Source organism: Typopeltis vanoorti, chromosome 8 (genome assembly GCF_054136105.1).
Source record: "Typopeltis vanoorti isolate ZY-2024b chromosome 8, IOZ_Tvanoo_1.0, whole genome shotgun sequence".
Taxonomy (NCBI): domain Eukaryota; kingdom Metazoa; phylum Arthropoda; class Arachnida; order Uropygi; family Thelyphonidae; genus Typopeltis; species Typopeltis vanoorti.
The window spans coordinates 85,702,035-85,719,100 of NC_143556.1; the positions used below are offsets into that span (position 1 = coordinate 85,702,035).

General features: G+C 33.2%; 1 protein-coding gene across 5 annotated transcripts in view; it reads right to left on the reverse strand.

Annotated features, from left to right (window-relative positions):
- The window catches only part of LOC150104175 (uncharacterized), a 191,075-nt gene that overhangs the window by 89,900 nt on the left and 84,109 nt on the right, over positions 1–17,066 (reverse strand). Inside the window, exon 1 of one of the 5 annotated variants that reach the window (XM_090396799.1) lies at positions 16,639–16,742. The exons of the other annotated variants lie outside the window; for them this stretch is intronic. The gene's annotated coding sequence lies outside the window, so the exon portion shown is untranslated. Of the gene's footprint in view, positions 1–16,638; positions 16,743–17,066 lie in introns of those variants that run through there. 5 annotated transcript variants of the gene reach the window in all.

Genomic DNA, 17,066 nt, shown 5'->3' on the forward strand with positions numbered 1-17,066 from the left:
CAGTTTTAAGGGATGGGTAACAGTGTCCGGGAGAGAAGTTCTACCCTCCTTCTGCATGAGACTAGCCCTTTAGTTGCAAAGTTCCTTATAATGCTCATTATAATAGGATTCCCATCCAGGGACCATCAGAAATATCAACATTCGTTGAGAATAATCGAGACGCACTCTTTAGAAGCAAAGTCATGAGGAATAATGTGTAAGAATAATTGTTTTAAGAAAAACTACCGAATCTCTATCTGATATATTGAATCAAGATTCCCGTTATGAATGAGTGCTTTGTGAACCACTGGTGTGAATATGTCAAATCACTAGGTGCTGGGAGGATTAATTTACATTTTCTCTCCCTTTCACTTTTCAAACCGAAATTACATAAGAAATTAAGTTTACAATATTATAGATAAATGAATGGAAATATATGGCAAAAAAAGTCAAAAATATTATTAGTCTTCCAAGGTAACGTTGGAACTAATATTTCATGTGACGAGTTAAGGTCAGCTCTCCGCCTGTAAAAATCTGGGTTTACTAAAATCCTCTCTCTCATTACCCTGATAAATTTCAACACTCGCTGGCATTTTCATCAGAAAATTCCCGTGATCCTCTAAGGCTTGAAACTAATTCATCGGTGATTAAATCGGAAGCCATCTCTCTCATAAGTAGGTACCACTTTGGTAGATGCCATTAGGATATTTTAATATTTCTATATAGTATATACACATATTAAAATAGGCTATCCTAATATCATAGAGTCAGTTAGGCAATGAACGGAAATTAAATATATTTTTTGACAGTAGGTTCTTACAGGAAGTCCAATTCACATCAGAGAATGAATGCGCGCTTTGATATTCAAGTGATAACAGGCATGCAAGATACTAAAAAGACTAAAGTGCATTGTCTTTGTTTGCGAAATCACATTCCGAATTTCGAAAATCATTAATTATTAAACATATTATATTTATTCCAGTTTCTGTGATCATATAAGCGCAAAATGTTTGGTAGGCGGATGCCATGAATGAGAAAAATCAATTTTGTAAAGGTGAACAGTATTACTTGGACACTTCCATCTAAATTCCCGAAAGAACTTCCCGCAAATTTTTCAAGAACACACTAAATACAATAAAGTTGGTAGACAATAAATGAAGAATAATTTTCGTCACATAATTGTATATATTCCGTTATGCAGTTACAAAACAATACATATTAAAACGTAATATACAGAAAATTATTTTTGATAAGAAGTAGGTCAAGTATTTTGCATTGGATTCAAACAGTTATATAGTATTAATTATATTTAGTTTAAACTGAACGGTGCTTAATTTTGAACTGTAGAGAACACATAAAACGACCTATTTCCTAGTTGATCTTCAAAATACAATATGAGAACTATATATCAGAAAAGCAGATGATGAGTTGCCTCAGCTTGCACTACCTTCAAGGGTCAGTTGCTGCTCTATCTAGGTATTTGCTTACGTTTGGAATCGCCGAACTTTATATACTTTCTATATTCGGCATGTAACTTTGAGTTTCTTATTCGGCTAAGAAACAATATGGGATGTAATATCTCTTAAATTAAATAAGTTCATGTCGCCGAATTTAAGCCTTTGGCTCTTCATTATAATTAGAAAAGCAGATGTTGGATCATTGCTCGGGGAACATTCTTTTGATAAAAGGTACTTTTACCAAGAGCAGAAAAGATTACATGAATCAGTGGAGGTAAATTGTTTTTCCTGAAAAGCTTAAAAGACAGTGCAAAGCAATTCTGTACTTTCGTTTAGTGAATGGTATTACTACTTGTTTTATGATCGGTTAGTTCATTAATGTTATACTCATACCAGATTTCATTGAAACAGTCTGAAGACCATAATAATGTGATTTCAGAGGATGTAATGAGTAATGTAAATCATTGAGAGAGAGAATCATCTCTGAATTAGGTAAAACTAAAACCGTAGATGACTGTATGCACATTGTGCCTGCAGTTGACAATCCTCTAAAAAGAAAACTTGGAACAAAAGTGAAAAGAAACTCAGTTGAAAGCGAAGTAAAATATATTTAAAATTTTAGCATACATGTAGATCGCAATATCAGAATAATTAATTAACCTCATTTATCAACTGCTGAAGTATCTGGAATTCAGGGTGACAGTTAGATTACCAAATTAATGCTCGAACGAATTCAAAGTTTTAATTGGCGCTATTTGCAGATTCGATTGAGAAATTGTAAAAGTGGGATTGAAATACGAGTGCAATGTTATTTAATTAAAAAAAAAGTGTACTTGTTTCATATTGAGCAGTCATGATCACAAATTGGAAATTAATATTTATATTTACTTAATCTACAAAAAAAAAAAATAAATAAAATAATTGAAAATATTCTAATATGACAAATAAATAATGTTACCAATACCATTATATTTGTTGAAGCGTTTTTTTTTTTTTTTATTACACAAGTCGTTGTTAATAAAGGCTGGCCAGAGGACGACTATAGCCGACGCAGTTGTAATAGCGCCTTTGCTTTCCAATGAACAGCCATAGCTTCATATCCAAATATGAGTATAGATGTTCAAGGTCGTAGAATCATTGCCGTGTTAAATAATTATCCTGCCAATTGGATGCTTCGAAATATACCATGGCTGGTATTTATATACGGCAGGATTTCGGATTATTGATCCCATCAATGGTACTAATGTACTATAAGGTTTACGACTTTTTAGCGGGTAGAATTCACATAAAAACAAGTGTTAAATATGTAACATTTCTACTTTATGCTACCTTCGTGTGCTTTATTGTACAACTCGACATAGAAAACTTGGCAGCATTCCAATTTTTCCCCCTTCTCTTAATGATACATCTGTTTCATCTAGCTTAAAAGTTGAGGTCTTACTTCCAATTTCTTTCAATTCATCTTTCTTAGCTGTATTAACTGATATTTCTTTTTCCGCTGATACTGGACATAATTCTATTTCACTTTGCTCCGAATGCACAAAATTCTTGCTGTCAAATTTAAGAGATACAAATGAGAATTCCGAGAAGATAATAAAAACATGGAACAAATATACTTTTCCCATTATAATAATGCAACCATACAACGAAGAAGCTGTATAAAAAAAAGTTTAGAATTCTAAAGCCTGAAAACATTTTTATATTAGTTTACAATCTTGTTGATCTATAGACAGGTATCACAATTCTGAAAATATTGTCGGAACATTCATATTAACCAGCTATTCGGCACTTATGGAATATTATACCGTAAATGCTGAAAAGTATTGTAATACCGGAAGCTTCATGCCGTATCAATTACGTTATCAAATGGTTTTATCACTCAATGACTTTCGCTTACAGCACTTGCTGTTAACAAGTAAGGAAAATTCTTAGCTTAAAAAACTCAAATCTATCTAACAATGTTAACGCACGACACAATAGGTCACGTGAAGGTCACAGGAATCTTGGAGGAAGATCTCTTATGAACTGTGTCATAAAAAAAAGGAAGGAAAGAAAAATTTCAAATGCTGGTTATTCTACTATAATAAGCATTTGAAAGTTTTCGTTTTCTTGAAGAAATTTTATAGATTGCTGAAAGGTTATGCAAGTTTCAGTGATTACTTTCTATATTCTGAGAAATATTTGTGTATGTCCACATGAATATATTTGCAATTAATTTCACTGAAATCTACCGATTCAAGATTAAAATTGCATAAAATACAAATAAGTATCAACTACCTGATTTAAAAGGATACAGTTAAGACCATAAAGCATTCTGGTTAAAAAAATTTAGCCTTAATAAAGCGAAAATATTTGAAATCTGGAGTGCAAGTTTGCTTCTCCTCCTCATTCTCCGAGGTGTTATATCCACTTGACGAAATCTACAGGTCTCATTGGAAGAAAGGTTATAAACTCTGTGGGTTAGTGTTTTTATTACGCCATATTATTGAGAGTGGAGTGATAGGAAAGTTTGAATTTATCTGCCTGCGTGAGTGGGTTTCCTATATACTGCGAAGGACATATTACCACTAGGATGGCAGGTGATCAAAGTGTCCTATAAGGACGGACTACTATTAGTTTTCCTTTTCCATGATTGGCAAGTGGGGGTGAGAAGAAACTGCATGAAAGGTACCCTATATCTGTTTATAAATTTTATTTTTCCCAAGAGAAATAACGAATGGATAGCAAAGAAAGAAAGGTCAATGATATTAAGGGGGAAAACATTTTTTAAAGCAATAAGGTTTCATTTAAGGGAATGTTGTTAAACAATGAGATGTCATCAAATCTCATCATTAGGATATCAGTATCATTAACATATCATTGGCATCGGTATCATTATCCGTATATTCCCAACGGAGCTTTTGCAGATAGAGCAAGCTTTCCTAGATTATCTCGTCTTTAACTCATCACTATTAAATGCGCAATAATGTACAATATTTCATGGTGTGCGCGTAAATAGGCATTTTAAGAATGTTGAATATGTACTGTTATGCGTAATGTTTCTTTTCTGCAGAATGACAGCGTTTATTTTAATGAATCACTACGATATTCAAAAAAAGTGATTTTTAAGTTAACTGAAAACGTTGAAAAAACGTTGTAAAATCCAGAAAAATATAAAAAAAGTTAAGTAATTTTATTTTCAACAGTTTAATATCTTTCAAGACTATTTGGGAATAATTGAAATACACACATTACAAGCATTCAACTGCTTTTAAAGCAGTATTAAAAGAATTAAAGCACATTAAAAGATGTTTTAATGAGCATCAAACTATTGTTTTAATGCTTTTAAAGTTATCTGTTTTTTTTTAAGCCTAATCATGTTATAGCAGAATACAGTTTGCTGTTTTATGATAAAAAAAATTATTCTCACCTTTATTACTAAGAGGCTATTTTTTATTTTTTTGAATATTTTAGACCAGTTTCACAAGGATCGCTGAAAAGACAAAAGTCAGTCTGAAGACAAAATAAGTCATTTAGACTGCGGCGTGAGGTTTAATGCAGCTGTGAATAGCCAAGATTTCATTACTGAACCTTTCCAAAAATTTTCCTGTTAAAATTACTTTTATTCAATGTACGCTACAGTTTTCCTAAATCCATAAAATGCTTTGAGAATATCTAAAGATTTGGGAAAGGGAATGTGTCCACTGATCTCTAAATATTTTCAAGTAATGTCCTCACTTCGTTTACAAGACGAGAGGTCACAGTTTCTCCATTTATTTACCATGAACTACGGGCACACGTATGGAGCAGAATGTTTTCGGAAATGGAGTTTCGATTTTATTCATTTTCTCTCCGCATTTTTCGTGCTGCAGATCATTTCCCGGACGAAAGAGCGGGCGGGCGAGTACTCAGGTCATGAATTGTTCGATGTGTTTCGCTCTGGTGGTGATTAAACTTAAAAGCCAGCTATAGTAAAATTCTTTCCCAGGAGGTTGGAGTACTCACTGTGCTCTGAGGAGTTTAAGTACTAAGACCAAGAAAATTCTTCTTAAAATTTTCTCCGGAGAGGTCTGGGACTGACGAGCTTTAGCTTCTCGAATAAAGAAAAGAAAGATCACTGGCAGATGCACACTAAGATGTCAACTAGAAACTCCGAAGTGTGTAGTTTCATTTTAACATATTCTTCAAAGTTAGTTATTTCCATTTGAGGTACATGTGTTTGCTCTTTATCGAACCGCCATATCTGTATTATCTTTGGAAATTTACAGACGTAAACTTCAATATTTGTAAAATGATATTCAGTGGGGATTATAGAATCATGGAGTAGGTTTAGATTACCTGATTTCACCCTCTTACTTAAAATTATTACTGTGAGAATTAGAAACAATAGTCTACCGTATCTAGCTGATATTTAGTTAAAATTGAAACGGAAAATTGAAAATGAAATAACTACTGATTTTCCTTAAAGAAGTTATAAGTATGTATGATCCATGTTTATACAAACATGGATCATACAAACAAAATTCATATCTATGTAAAACTCAGCTGATATAGTTTAAGTACGTAGTTAATTCATTTATCTCTTTTAAAGAAATATTTTACGTATTTTAGACTAACAACAGGGGATTCTGTTAACTAGAGCTTATGAATGGGAAAATGACAATCACATAGATCCATGTCCATGGAGGATCGAACCCATAGTTTCTTGTTTGGAAAAAGGATAAGCTACTCCCCAGGCCAGTTTAATTTAAATGGCTGCATCTTTTTCTCTCCGAAGTCACTCATGTTGATGTAAACTTTTCCTCGAAACCGTCCAAGGAACCAGCTCTTGGGCATATTTCTTCTTAAAAACGTTGTTTGGGATCAAGAGTCCCTTATTGTCGTTTTCCTATCACTCACCTAGTTTGAAGAAATACACGGTTAAAAGATTATTATTTTTAAAAATGGCGTATGAAAAGGCTCATTCTAGTAACCTAAGCTAATTAAAAAGTAATGAGACTAATTTTTTGTGAGTAACTATGCTCAGCTATCAATTACTGCAACATTGCAATCACTGATAGCTGTGATTGCACTGTTGCGAAGTTGCATTTTTAGTATATATCTTTGTATACGCTTGAAATCAGAGAATCAATATACCAGCAAAAAGTAAATATTAAAACAGTAAAGAATATGATAACTTTTGAAGCATATCAGAATTTTCACATGACGGATTATTTGTTCATTTTTAAATAAGAAATTGGAGAAAAACTGAATTTCACTGTAAATATCTCCAGGAAATTCTTTTAGACTATTTTTTGAAACCCCGTTTCCAAAATTAATCAATCGTCGGCCCAGGAAAATAGTCCTTACCGAAACAACTTTAGTTTTGAATCTTGGGACACTGCAAAATCTACGTTAGAACACACACACAGTGCATAAATCTTCAACTCTCTCTAGATCTTTTTCGCAATGCAGAACTGACGAGTGGGACAAAAGGAGTTTGGGAGTTGATAAGGCGTTAAAGGATTTATTATCCTTTTACATAATTTGTTAGCACAGCATTTTCCCTTAACCTCCAGTATTTTACCACTGGAAAAAAAATCACTTTGATCTTCCTTCCGTCTCTGTTGAAGGAGAGAAACATACTAAAATTCATTTCCTAGCTGCATGGATCCTTTCAGTGCACCATAATAAAACGTACATTCCGAAACAAGAGTTCTGGCTCCACTCACTACAGGAAAACCTAACGAACGAGAACGAAATAAATCTACCAATCCTTTTCTATTATCAAAATCCGGGGTTCACTTCCTTGAAAATTCTTGTTACAAACTTAGATTCAATAAAATAGTTTTCCTCCAGACTTAAGGCAAGTTCTCACTTCTAAAGAATTCTAATAAATTCTATCCCTTTTGATATCATCTTTCGTAGCAACTTATTACCAAGTATTTAATTTAATAATTTCGGTCTCGGTGACTTCGGCGAACTATTTTACATAATGAGATCTTCTTCATGGACTTGCTTTCCGGCGTTTTCATATTCAAAGAAGCAGAATCATCTCATACGCCTCTGTTCAGCCCATAAATAACGTCAAATACCCATGTGAATATTAACTAGGTGTTTGCAATACGCCTTCCTGTCCGTGGGCTGTGTGTGTGTGCTAATTACTGTGTACTCTCATCTGTAACGCAATTTAGATTGTTTGGATAGTAAGCAGCTATTTTTCAACCTCATCTATAGACCAAACTAAGGACACATGTAAGACTTAAGAACACTTGTGACGAATACGAGGGTTGAGGGGAAGTAATGAGGTTTACACGATGTTTTGCAATTTTCACAGGAGAATTAATTCAAAGATTTTTCTGAGTCTGCATTTGTTTAGTTCGTTTTATTGGACTTTTCTTTTTTCACATTTTCTTCCGACGCCAGCAAAGTTTTCATTTGATGAACCCTGATAATCTATGAAAGAAAGTGTAATGCCCAGAGGAAAGTATAAATAATAAAAGACGTAATATGAATACAGTGAAAGGGATTGATTTGCCTTAAAAATAAGTTACATATTGAATAACTGTGTTGCAATTATATAAGCGATATTAATGTTAAAATTTCTAAGTTCGTTTCATACAATGACTTTCGTATATTTGAAAAAAAATCTATAAAGATTTTCTAAGATAGTTTTGTACGAATTATGACTAGCAAATCAAAAGACGAATACAAACGTGCCATTTGGGATAAAATTAAAAGAAGGGGATCAAGTATGAATTTTCACTGGAATATTTCGATTTCATGGAATATTTAATTTCAGACAAAAAATTGCAATGTTGAAATATGTACTTTTTTTGTAATTATTTGAACTATTATTTATCTGTAGTGTTATTAGCAGTTCTACAAAATAATTTCTATGAAATTGAAATAGCATGATTCGATAAAAATGAACGTTTCAATACACATTTCATAATAAGAGAAATCAACAGACCAAGTTCGTTATCAATATACGTGTAACACAAATATGAAGGAAATTATGATAACTTAGATCATAAACCAAAATTATATATGGCAGCATAGCTTAAGTTTCTCATGAATATGAAATAGCTACATGCAGGCGTTTTTCCTTACAGAAATATTAGTAATCAATAAACTAAATAACAATTAATCAAATAAGCTATGCTCTCTTTTGTTCATTGGCTAGAATTACGCTTACGATAATAGTCATTAAGAATAGCGACTTTTTAAGGGATGAAAACTGGCGACCTCTGAATGAAACCCGGTAAATTATTTGAAGTCTTCATCAAAGCGAATTACGTCCTAAACGGTATTCGAAAACTACGTTTTTCCAGCCGATGAGCAAGTCTTGTCATCCGCTCCACTGCGCCATAGCATTTATAATTACTCTATCCATCAGCAATAGACCTGTGATGAATATTTACAAATACGTGATGAATTACAATGAGACTATTTTATCTTGTTTCCCCCAAATGGTCTCTTATTACTCATTCGCATACCGAATGCGATTAGGATGCTATATTTTTTAAGATAATGAAAAACGAAAACATTTCAAAATATATCTCTGAAGAAAATCTCTGCAGATTTAAAAAAATGTTTCGGATAAAAATCAAACCTAATCTGAATATCCTGTCTAATTAAATTATTCATGTAATTAATAAGTCAATTCGGTTCAGGAAAGAATGGACTAATTCAAATTATAATGTTCTTTATTTGGTACACAACTAATGCAAGAGTGTACTCATCAGTTCTTCAATTTAGACGACCGAAAACCTTTATGACAAAGTCAATAATGGGACTTCAAAAGATCCAGTATATCTAGTGCTATCATCGTTTCAAGTACATAATCAATGAAGATAATTCGAGAGCAATGGCCTTCCCGTAAGTTTAGATTCTTTGCTTACATTAATATCAAGCTTTAATATTTCCAATCATTTAGTAAGAAAAATTAACATGTTTGCTTAAACATAATTTGGGAGGAATGCTTTTGAGTATCATACGTTTACGTACTGTAAGCAGAATACATGGGTTTAATTATGAAAGTGAAGATGATGTTTAAGCCTTAAACATTACTTTAGTGAAAGGGATGTCCCTCACATGTCCATTTATTCAAATGATTGAGATTGAAATGACAAAAACCTAAATAACTTAGTACTAATAATTAAATCAATCATTTCGAAAGAAGCAGATCATCAGAACATAATTACTTAAAAAACAAATCTTTCAGCGAATTCAAATTTGGGATCAAGTTCTATAACAATTTTCAGAGGAGAAAAAATTGCAACGGTTATTGAAACCTAAATAGTTTAATATAATTTTGCATGTTATAAAACTAACCGTCATTATTTGGTTTGGTAATTGCATAAACACATTTCCTCACTCCGTGCTTAAGCATCCACCGCCTGCTGTTCAATCATCTATTTTCCTAGCGATTTCAGACATTTTAAACACTTTCACATCCTGTGCTAAAAGAACATTAAGGCGAAACGAACGTAGGCTCTCAGAGAAAAACGATAACATGCTCGAGAAAAACACCCAAGGATGATCAAATACAGCCATCAATCGTTTCTGAAACGCTTGGACTGGAATCTCTTTTCTCACCTTAACGTAGACACTTGCATAAGATATCCACTTTTCTGGAGGAATAGAGAGGTCATTAATTTCACACTTAAAAGCTTTACCAATGAAACTATTCATCAACACTGCTTTATTTAAACAGCATTAAATATAATAAGTAGTTTTGAAATGGTTAATAAATAAATCTCCTCCCACATACAATTTTTTTCTTTTTTTTTTTCGTTTTGTTTTGAGATTTGGCAGGCAAATGTATTTAGTTACAACAGCATTTGTTCCACTTTACGTTTTTTAAACATAATTCAATAAAGTTCATTATATAGTGTATATTTTAATGTAATCAGGAAACCCTATTCGCAGATCAAACATATAATTTTTGAAGTCACTTTAGTCCTTCAGTAAGTGGGCTTCCATTACAAATGTATCTCAGTTGGTCTGTCTTATTCAGTGATTGAAGTGAGTTACTCGTTTCAGCTACCCCTTCGTTCTAGAAAAGGTGATTGTCCAGCAACACAGACATGTCAAACTAGTTATGGAAAGCATACGGATAAAAATACGCCACCAACCTTTATTCATCCTGATATAATTATATTTCTTATAGACAAATCCTCAATTATTCATCTTTTAAATGATATCTGGCAGATTTACACTTTATATAAGTGGAATTAATTTTTAATTCCAAATATAAGGTATACGATTTCAGCGCTTTCCATTATAGCATATGCCTGTTTATTAGAAACATGTATTTGTTAAAGCTTATGTCTAGGTTTGAAAGCAGATGTGCTGACTGTTTTCATCAATTAGTCTCAATAGCAAGAAATGGCTTGGTTAATTTATTAAAGAAATGTAGAGAATTCAAATGGAATTATTTCATTGGATTTATTACCCGAAAATTAAAAATTATGAAGAATTTTTTTTTCATTCTATGACTTAGAACACACGATCATGGAAGAAAAAAAAAGCAAAGTACTAAGGCGTACTATAATTTTTTTTCTTCAAGATGAGAGGATAAAGCCCAGAAAATTGCTGCACAGTTTCGTTATAATCAGCACTATTCCTAACTGTAAAATCAGATCACAATAGCATTTCCACAGCAAATGAGAAACACTATTTCCTGGAATGAAATGAATAAGTTACTAACACTGTCTAGTGCAGAGTCGCTTGATAATGATTCCCGATAGTTCGCCGAACGTAACATTCTAAAAACGATAAAATCTTAAAATCATTTCTGTGGTGAATTTTCGACGACATTCAGATTGCCTTACAATTCATATCAACTCAATCAGCATACTGAAGTTTTTCTTAAGGCCAGCCAATACTTAAAAAACACTAATATAGGAGGGTTTATTTTCCCCAAGGAAAAAAAATTGTCCTATGAGGAGAGGAGTAATTAAGTTTCGATAATCCTAGATTCATGCTATGACATTTCAATTCATTTCATGGCCAACAGTAATGATCAAAGCGTGTGCACATAGTTAATTTTTACGCACCCCACCTAGGAAACTAATGCTCAAATTGCACGTTAATAAAGGAGGGGGGGGGGAACTGTTTAGAAGTACTGAAGATTGCGAAGAACCACCGGTTGCCTTTAGTTAATCTTAAATTTCACATTATCATGTCAAAGAACCCTATGATATAACTTTATCTAGTATATATGAGCCGAACTCTAGGCCTTAGTGTTGGATCTCAAATCCATTTCATCTTCACGGAAAATGTACTTTTCAAAATTGCAACGACTAGAGAAAAGGAAATTAAATTGAAAATCGAACTCTTATTCCCCTGTTTTAGCTATTTATGTTTATATAAAATAGAGCAAACGTTCATTAATATACTTTCCAGCTAAATCAAACAGAAAAAAAAACAGAATAAATTTAAGGTACTTCTTATTTGGATATAGATAAATAAACTAACTTCATCGACTCTGGTAATTATTTCCTAATAGCATGTTCCAAACAGTTTTCACTGTTTGGAACACAAAACCTTTCTACGTTCAGGAGTGATGTATTAATACCCCAGTTCAGCAGTACCTGCCGAGGACAGAAGAGAAAATGAAAGTTGATTTTTTAGATATCTTAGCCAGTAAAGATTTTAAGCTTGTGATACATTAGCATCTTTGGTGGACTAAGGGTTACAGAATCCAGAACTCTGCACTAAGGATCAACACTAAAACTTTTTCAAACCACTAAAGGCATCTAAAAAAGCAAAGTGGTGGCCTCACCTCGGGTGATGAAATTCAGCTACCACTTAAAAGCACTTCTAAGTATCTGTGCTCCCGGTGCGATTTGAACCCAAAGGGCCTATTGGTTGGACAACGAAAACGCTATTCACTCGAACAAGCAGGTCGGCAGTTTAAATGGAACTAGGATGGAAATTCGTCTGCAAGATTGAGAATACGCATCTCATTTGGTAATGATGCCCTTCGGTGGGAAAAACTTGGGATCCTGTCTAAGAAGCAGGGACCTTTATAATGGCTTAAAGTGAAGGCGAAGGTTGCCAGTCTCATAAGGGAAGTGTTTTTTTTTTTTCTTGTTCTTCTTTCCTCTCTCTCTCTTTCGCGAAGATCGGAAATTCATTTCGAAAGATAAATAAACCTGCTCAGGAGAAAAACTACTGGTTTCGCAGTCTTAGTCGCTAGGACGTAATTAAAAGCAGGCTAAAATTAATAAGTTCAGAAATTCGTCATTTTAATACGGTTGGTTATATCTTATCTAAAAATCCATTATCGCCAAACCATTTAGAAAATAAATGCTTTAATATTAAAGTTCATAAACGTTTTCTGGAAACAATCCAAAGATTTAACTAAACATGACAATTACTGTTACACTACATTCTTTTGATTAAGAAATTCGTAAACAGAAAGCATGCCAAGGCAAACTATAATATATACACTTTTTTATTTTAATGGACTACACTTGAAACGATTTAGTTTGCCTTGAATGCACGGAGATAATATCTCAATGAAGGACAACTGAAACCTGCTTCCACTCAATGACCCGAAAGGCAATAAAGACCCATGAACTTTAAAAACCACGCCTCAAGCTAATTTCATTTTTTTTTACTCTCTAATCTTGTCATTGTAATGCATATTCGCTTTCATAAATAATTACGCATGCGTAGCCATCTGACATTATTGGAAATTTAATAGTCGTTTTGATATGTATTACACAGAAATTAATTGTTGCATTAATAATTGAAAACTACCTCAGCTTTTAACTATTAAATGTCTTCAATATTTTCGAATATCTGCATTTGTTTATCAAAAAATCAGTAATCTTCTAAGTAAACTTTAGATTTTTTTTAAACAAATTCTTTACAAGAATTTCTCGAAGGGCAGTTATCAATTTCTAAGCGGACTTATTTTTCTCTTTTTCATTTAGCAGAAGAGCAAAATGTATATATATGAAAATATTCGCACAGAAGCGTAGTTACGAAATTAATTGAGAAAAATTTCGGTTAGTTAAAGGGAAGAATGCATTGACTAAAATTATCGTATGTAGTGGTTGTTGTAAGAAAATGTTTTATGAACAATTATTAAAAAATAAATATTAAAAATAAACAATTTTCCACGGTATTACTAATATTAATGTACTATAAGAATCTCATCTTTCGGGAGAAGTTTATTTACACACGCTTTGGACTGTTTATTGGATCGCGTTATTCACGATATACTACATAATTCATCAACAATTGTCAAGAATGATTTTTGTTATTGACAATATTGTTGACGAATCCTCTTGTTTATTGGGCTCTTAATGAATTACATCTATGGTTAGTGGAACTGCTTTTAATGCTAGACAAATTATTGGGCACTGGGTTACCAAACATTATTATTAGGTTATAAATATATGGTATACGTTTCAATAGATTTCTCAGAACACTAGTTTATCGCGTTACGACAACTACTATTATTTTATAGTATCCAATGCATGCGCGAGAGTAAATCTAACCAGAATAAACATCATGCTTGACATAAACCAGACATTCCGATCCTCCATTGTTCATTCGGTATCGATGACCTTTCGTTGGATGCACTGTTAGAATCCAGTCCAGGACTCGAACTCTTATAAGCTCTGTTCAGTTCCAGATATGTTAGCCTGGCTCATGCAGTAGTAGTAACGTTATTCCTTCCTCACGGAAAACAGATGCCTACCACCATGTATACAAGCAATTAAACAGGGAATGCAATAACATCTTATCTTCTTTGGACGTATCACCAAATAGCCTATCTGATTCGAAACTGTCATTCCTGAACGTATCCCTAAATATATGATTTATGATTTGATAAACTTATGACTATTTTGTACGCAGTTTTATATTTACAGGTAAAAATATTCTAAATGATTTATTTTTACCATCACCAGGCATTTATTAGTCTTTCCATTTCACGAACTGTGATGGAAAGATGGAATGGATATGTTTGGACCATTTCTAAAATTTCTATGTTTTACGTCACAGTTTAAATAAATCACGAAATGTTATTATTATTCCTGACACCTCCAAGGAGTCCGAAGACTCATCGCGGAGTAAAGTAAGGTGAATAACCTTAGATAACTAAAAAAAAAAAAAATCTATGTATGTGTCCCGCATTCATAAAGGTAAATGCCTTTAAAAGATCCATTGTCCAATGCAGTTGAATTTATTAAACAGAAATCCAACGCATTTAGGCGGTTAGTTTCATGCAAACCACTGTAGAGAAACGAGTCAAGCAGTCATTAATATGCTCTGTTCTCTTCTTTGATTAAGAATATATTAAAAAGGAACAATATATCACACATCCATGCACTAGTCATAGAAAAACTACATATATTTCTCATTAGAGTACAGAAAATAAATTTTTATCCAACAAAAACAGCTAACTAACGTTTACAGCTGCTAAAAGGTAAGTTAAAAGTGACAACGGTGGTATCAGACATCGTGTAGCGAACCTACCTAAACTGAAATAAAAAAAAAAAAAAAGAAATCTATAGGCTCAGCGAATTGCAGGACCAAAACATGGCGTCACGCCATAACGGCAGTTGCTAACATAAGGAGGAGTCCAGCACGCAAGTGTCGTTTCTTCTGAATTATTTATAACCTACAAAGCTGATTACTGACAAAACCAGTGAACAGTGTTCGAGGAGGCGGGGGGGGGGGGGTTACGTATTCATTGTGGCTTCTATCAACGTCGCTTCGGTATACCGTGCATAAATGTAATAGGTGGTTAGATCATCCCAAAATATATTTCGCAATTCGCTCTTGGGATTGAAATTAAAAATCTGCAGTATTTCACATTTAATCTAACGATTTACGTCACATTCCCAAATACTGATTTTACTGGCTAAAGAGCAGTGCACGTGCCTCTAAACACAGAGGAAGGGCAATCCTACAAGTAAGGTTACGTTTCAGTAAATTAGCCGGATGTTACGCCTCACGCAGCGGGGTCGACGATTCGGTTTTATTCAATCTCGGCTGTTAGTTAAATGTCCCGGTCTGTTACTCTAATTATTTAAGAAAGGAGGGTTTGATTTCGAGTACTGTGCTGGATGTTCTCAGAAATGCAATCATATTTATCGATTATTGCAATGAACTGAAGAAAATCTTAAGCACACAAAGGCGAAAAAAAATATTCTTATACATCAAGAAAAAAAGTTAAGTTAAAAATAAATGAATTCGTTGAAGTGTTCTGTGGTATATGCTAGTCGAATAATTTCAACAATTATAACTATCTTTAATCGTGGATTTATGCTTTCTTTCATATGTGTCCCACCTAGAAAGAGTTGTGAATCTATCACTAAATGATGAGCAGCACAATGCCTCAGGAGGGTTTGATTGTGCCAAGCACTAACAATTAACAAAATTCACAAATGGGGTTGCTTTTCCTAACAAACTTCAGTTAAGTAAAACGGCTGATTGAATTTTTATTGTTTTTTAAAATTTAATCCGCTCAGGAAATATAAACTTAACAGTTTAGTGCTATGAGTGGGATAATGAGTAGGTAGCCAGAAAACTAATCAAAACAGATTTTGTTTTCACTTGAAATGTCCAATAAGCAGAATGGCGATCCGATCTTAATTGCGAAAATGTCTTAGAACCTAAATTTACTAATTCTTAAATTTTTGTAAAAATCATAGGGCAAAAACTACCTCTCTCTCATGCACATTTGATGGGAAATCTTATGGTTAAACAGTGAAATGAACGAAACGGATTACAGCGAATCATTTAGTGATGGAGGAACTTCCACATATTGTAAACATCTTTCGATAATAGAGAAATTCAGCACTCGAATGATCTACAAGCATAACATTACATTTCAAGGAATTGGAGATCATGGAATGAGTCCATAAAAGTTTCATACGATGACCTGCAATTTAAAATTGCTTAAAATGTGAAGAATTTATTCCCACACCGAGTGAGCTCACGTGCTATCCGCGTAAAAGCTTCTACAACATTCTTGCGTAAATCAGCATCAGAGAGGCAAGGATGAAAACTTCCTTCATCTTGTTATTAAACCAGATAATACTTCAGCATTTGTAAAGAATTAATATCCTCCAGAAAACTGAATATCAAGTGAACTATATTGAAATCATTTCAATAAAATTATCAAGTGGTTTTGCAATTTAATGTCTTTTATCTGCAAAATTTTTTCCATATTTTCAGTAAACATGTAAGGGGACTAAAAAAACTACTTAACTGCATCTTCAAGAGGGGAACTGGAAATGCAATACAGGTGTTGATGAGCAAGGGAGGCTCTGACTAGAAACCCAATACAACCCGAAGGGCTTTATCTGAGCTCAACAACTCGCTTTACTTATCTGAAAACCATCGAAATACACGAACACCCCCTAAGGGAGAAAACGTACCAGAGATCTTATAAAGTTCCCAATTTGTTAAAGAAAGGGAAAAAAACTATACAAGAAACATTTATGACAGGAAAAAATTAATCATTTTTAGCAAAAAGGTGAGGTGATCTCTACTCTTACGAGAAGTACATCTAAAAAGTTAATAATCACAAGTTTGAAAGGAAGCCAAGACCCGAAGGAATTATGATGTTGAAATAATGAGCGAAGAAAAAATATATTCCTGATTTTTTTTCCCCTTACTTAAGAAAAGTTGGCGAAA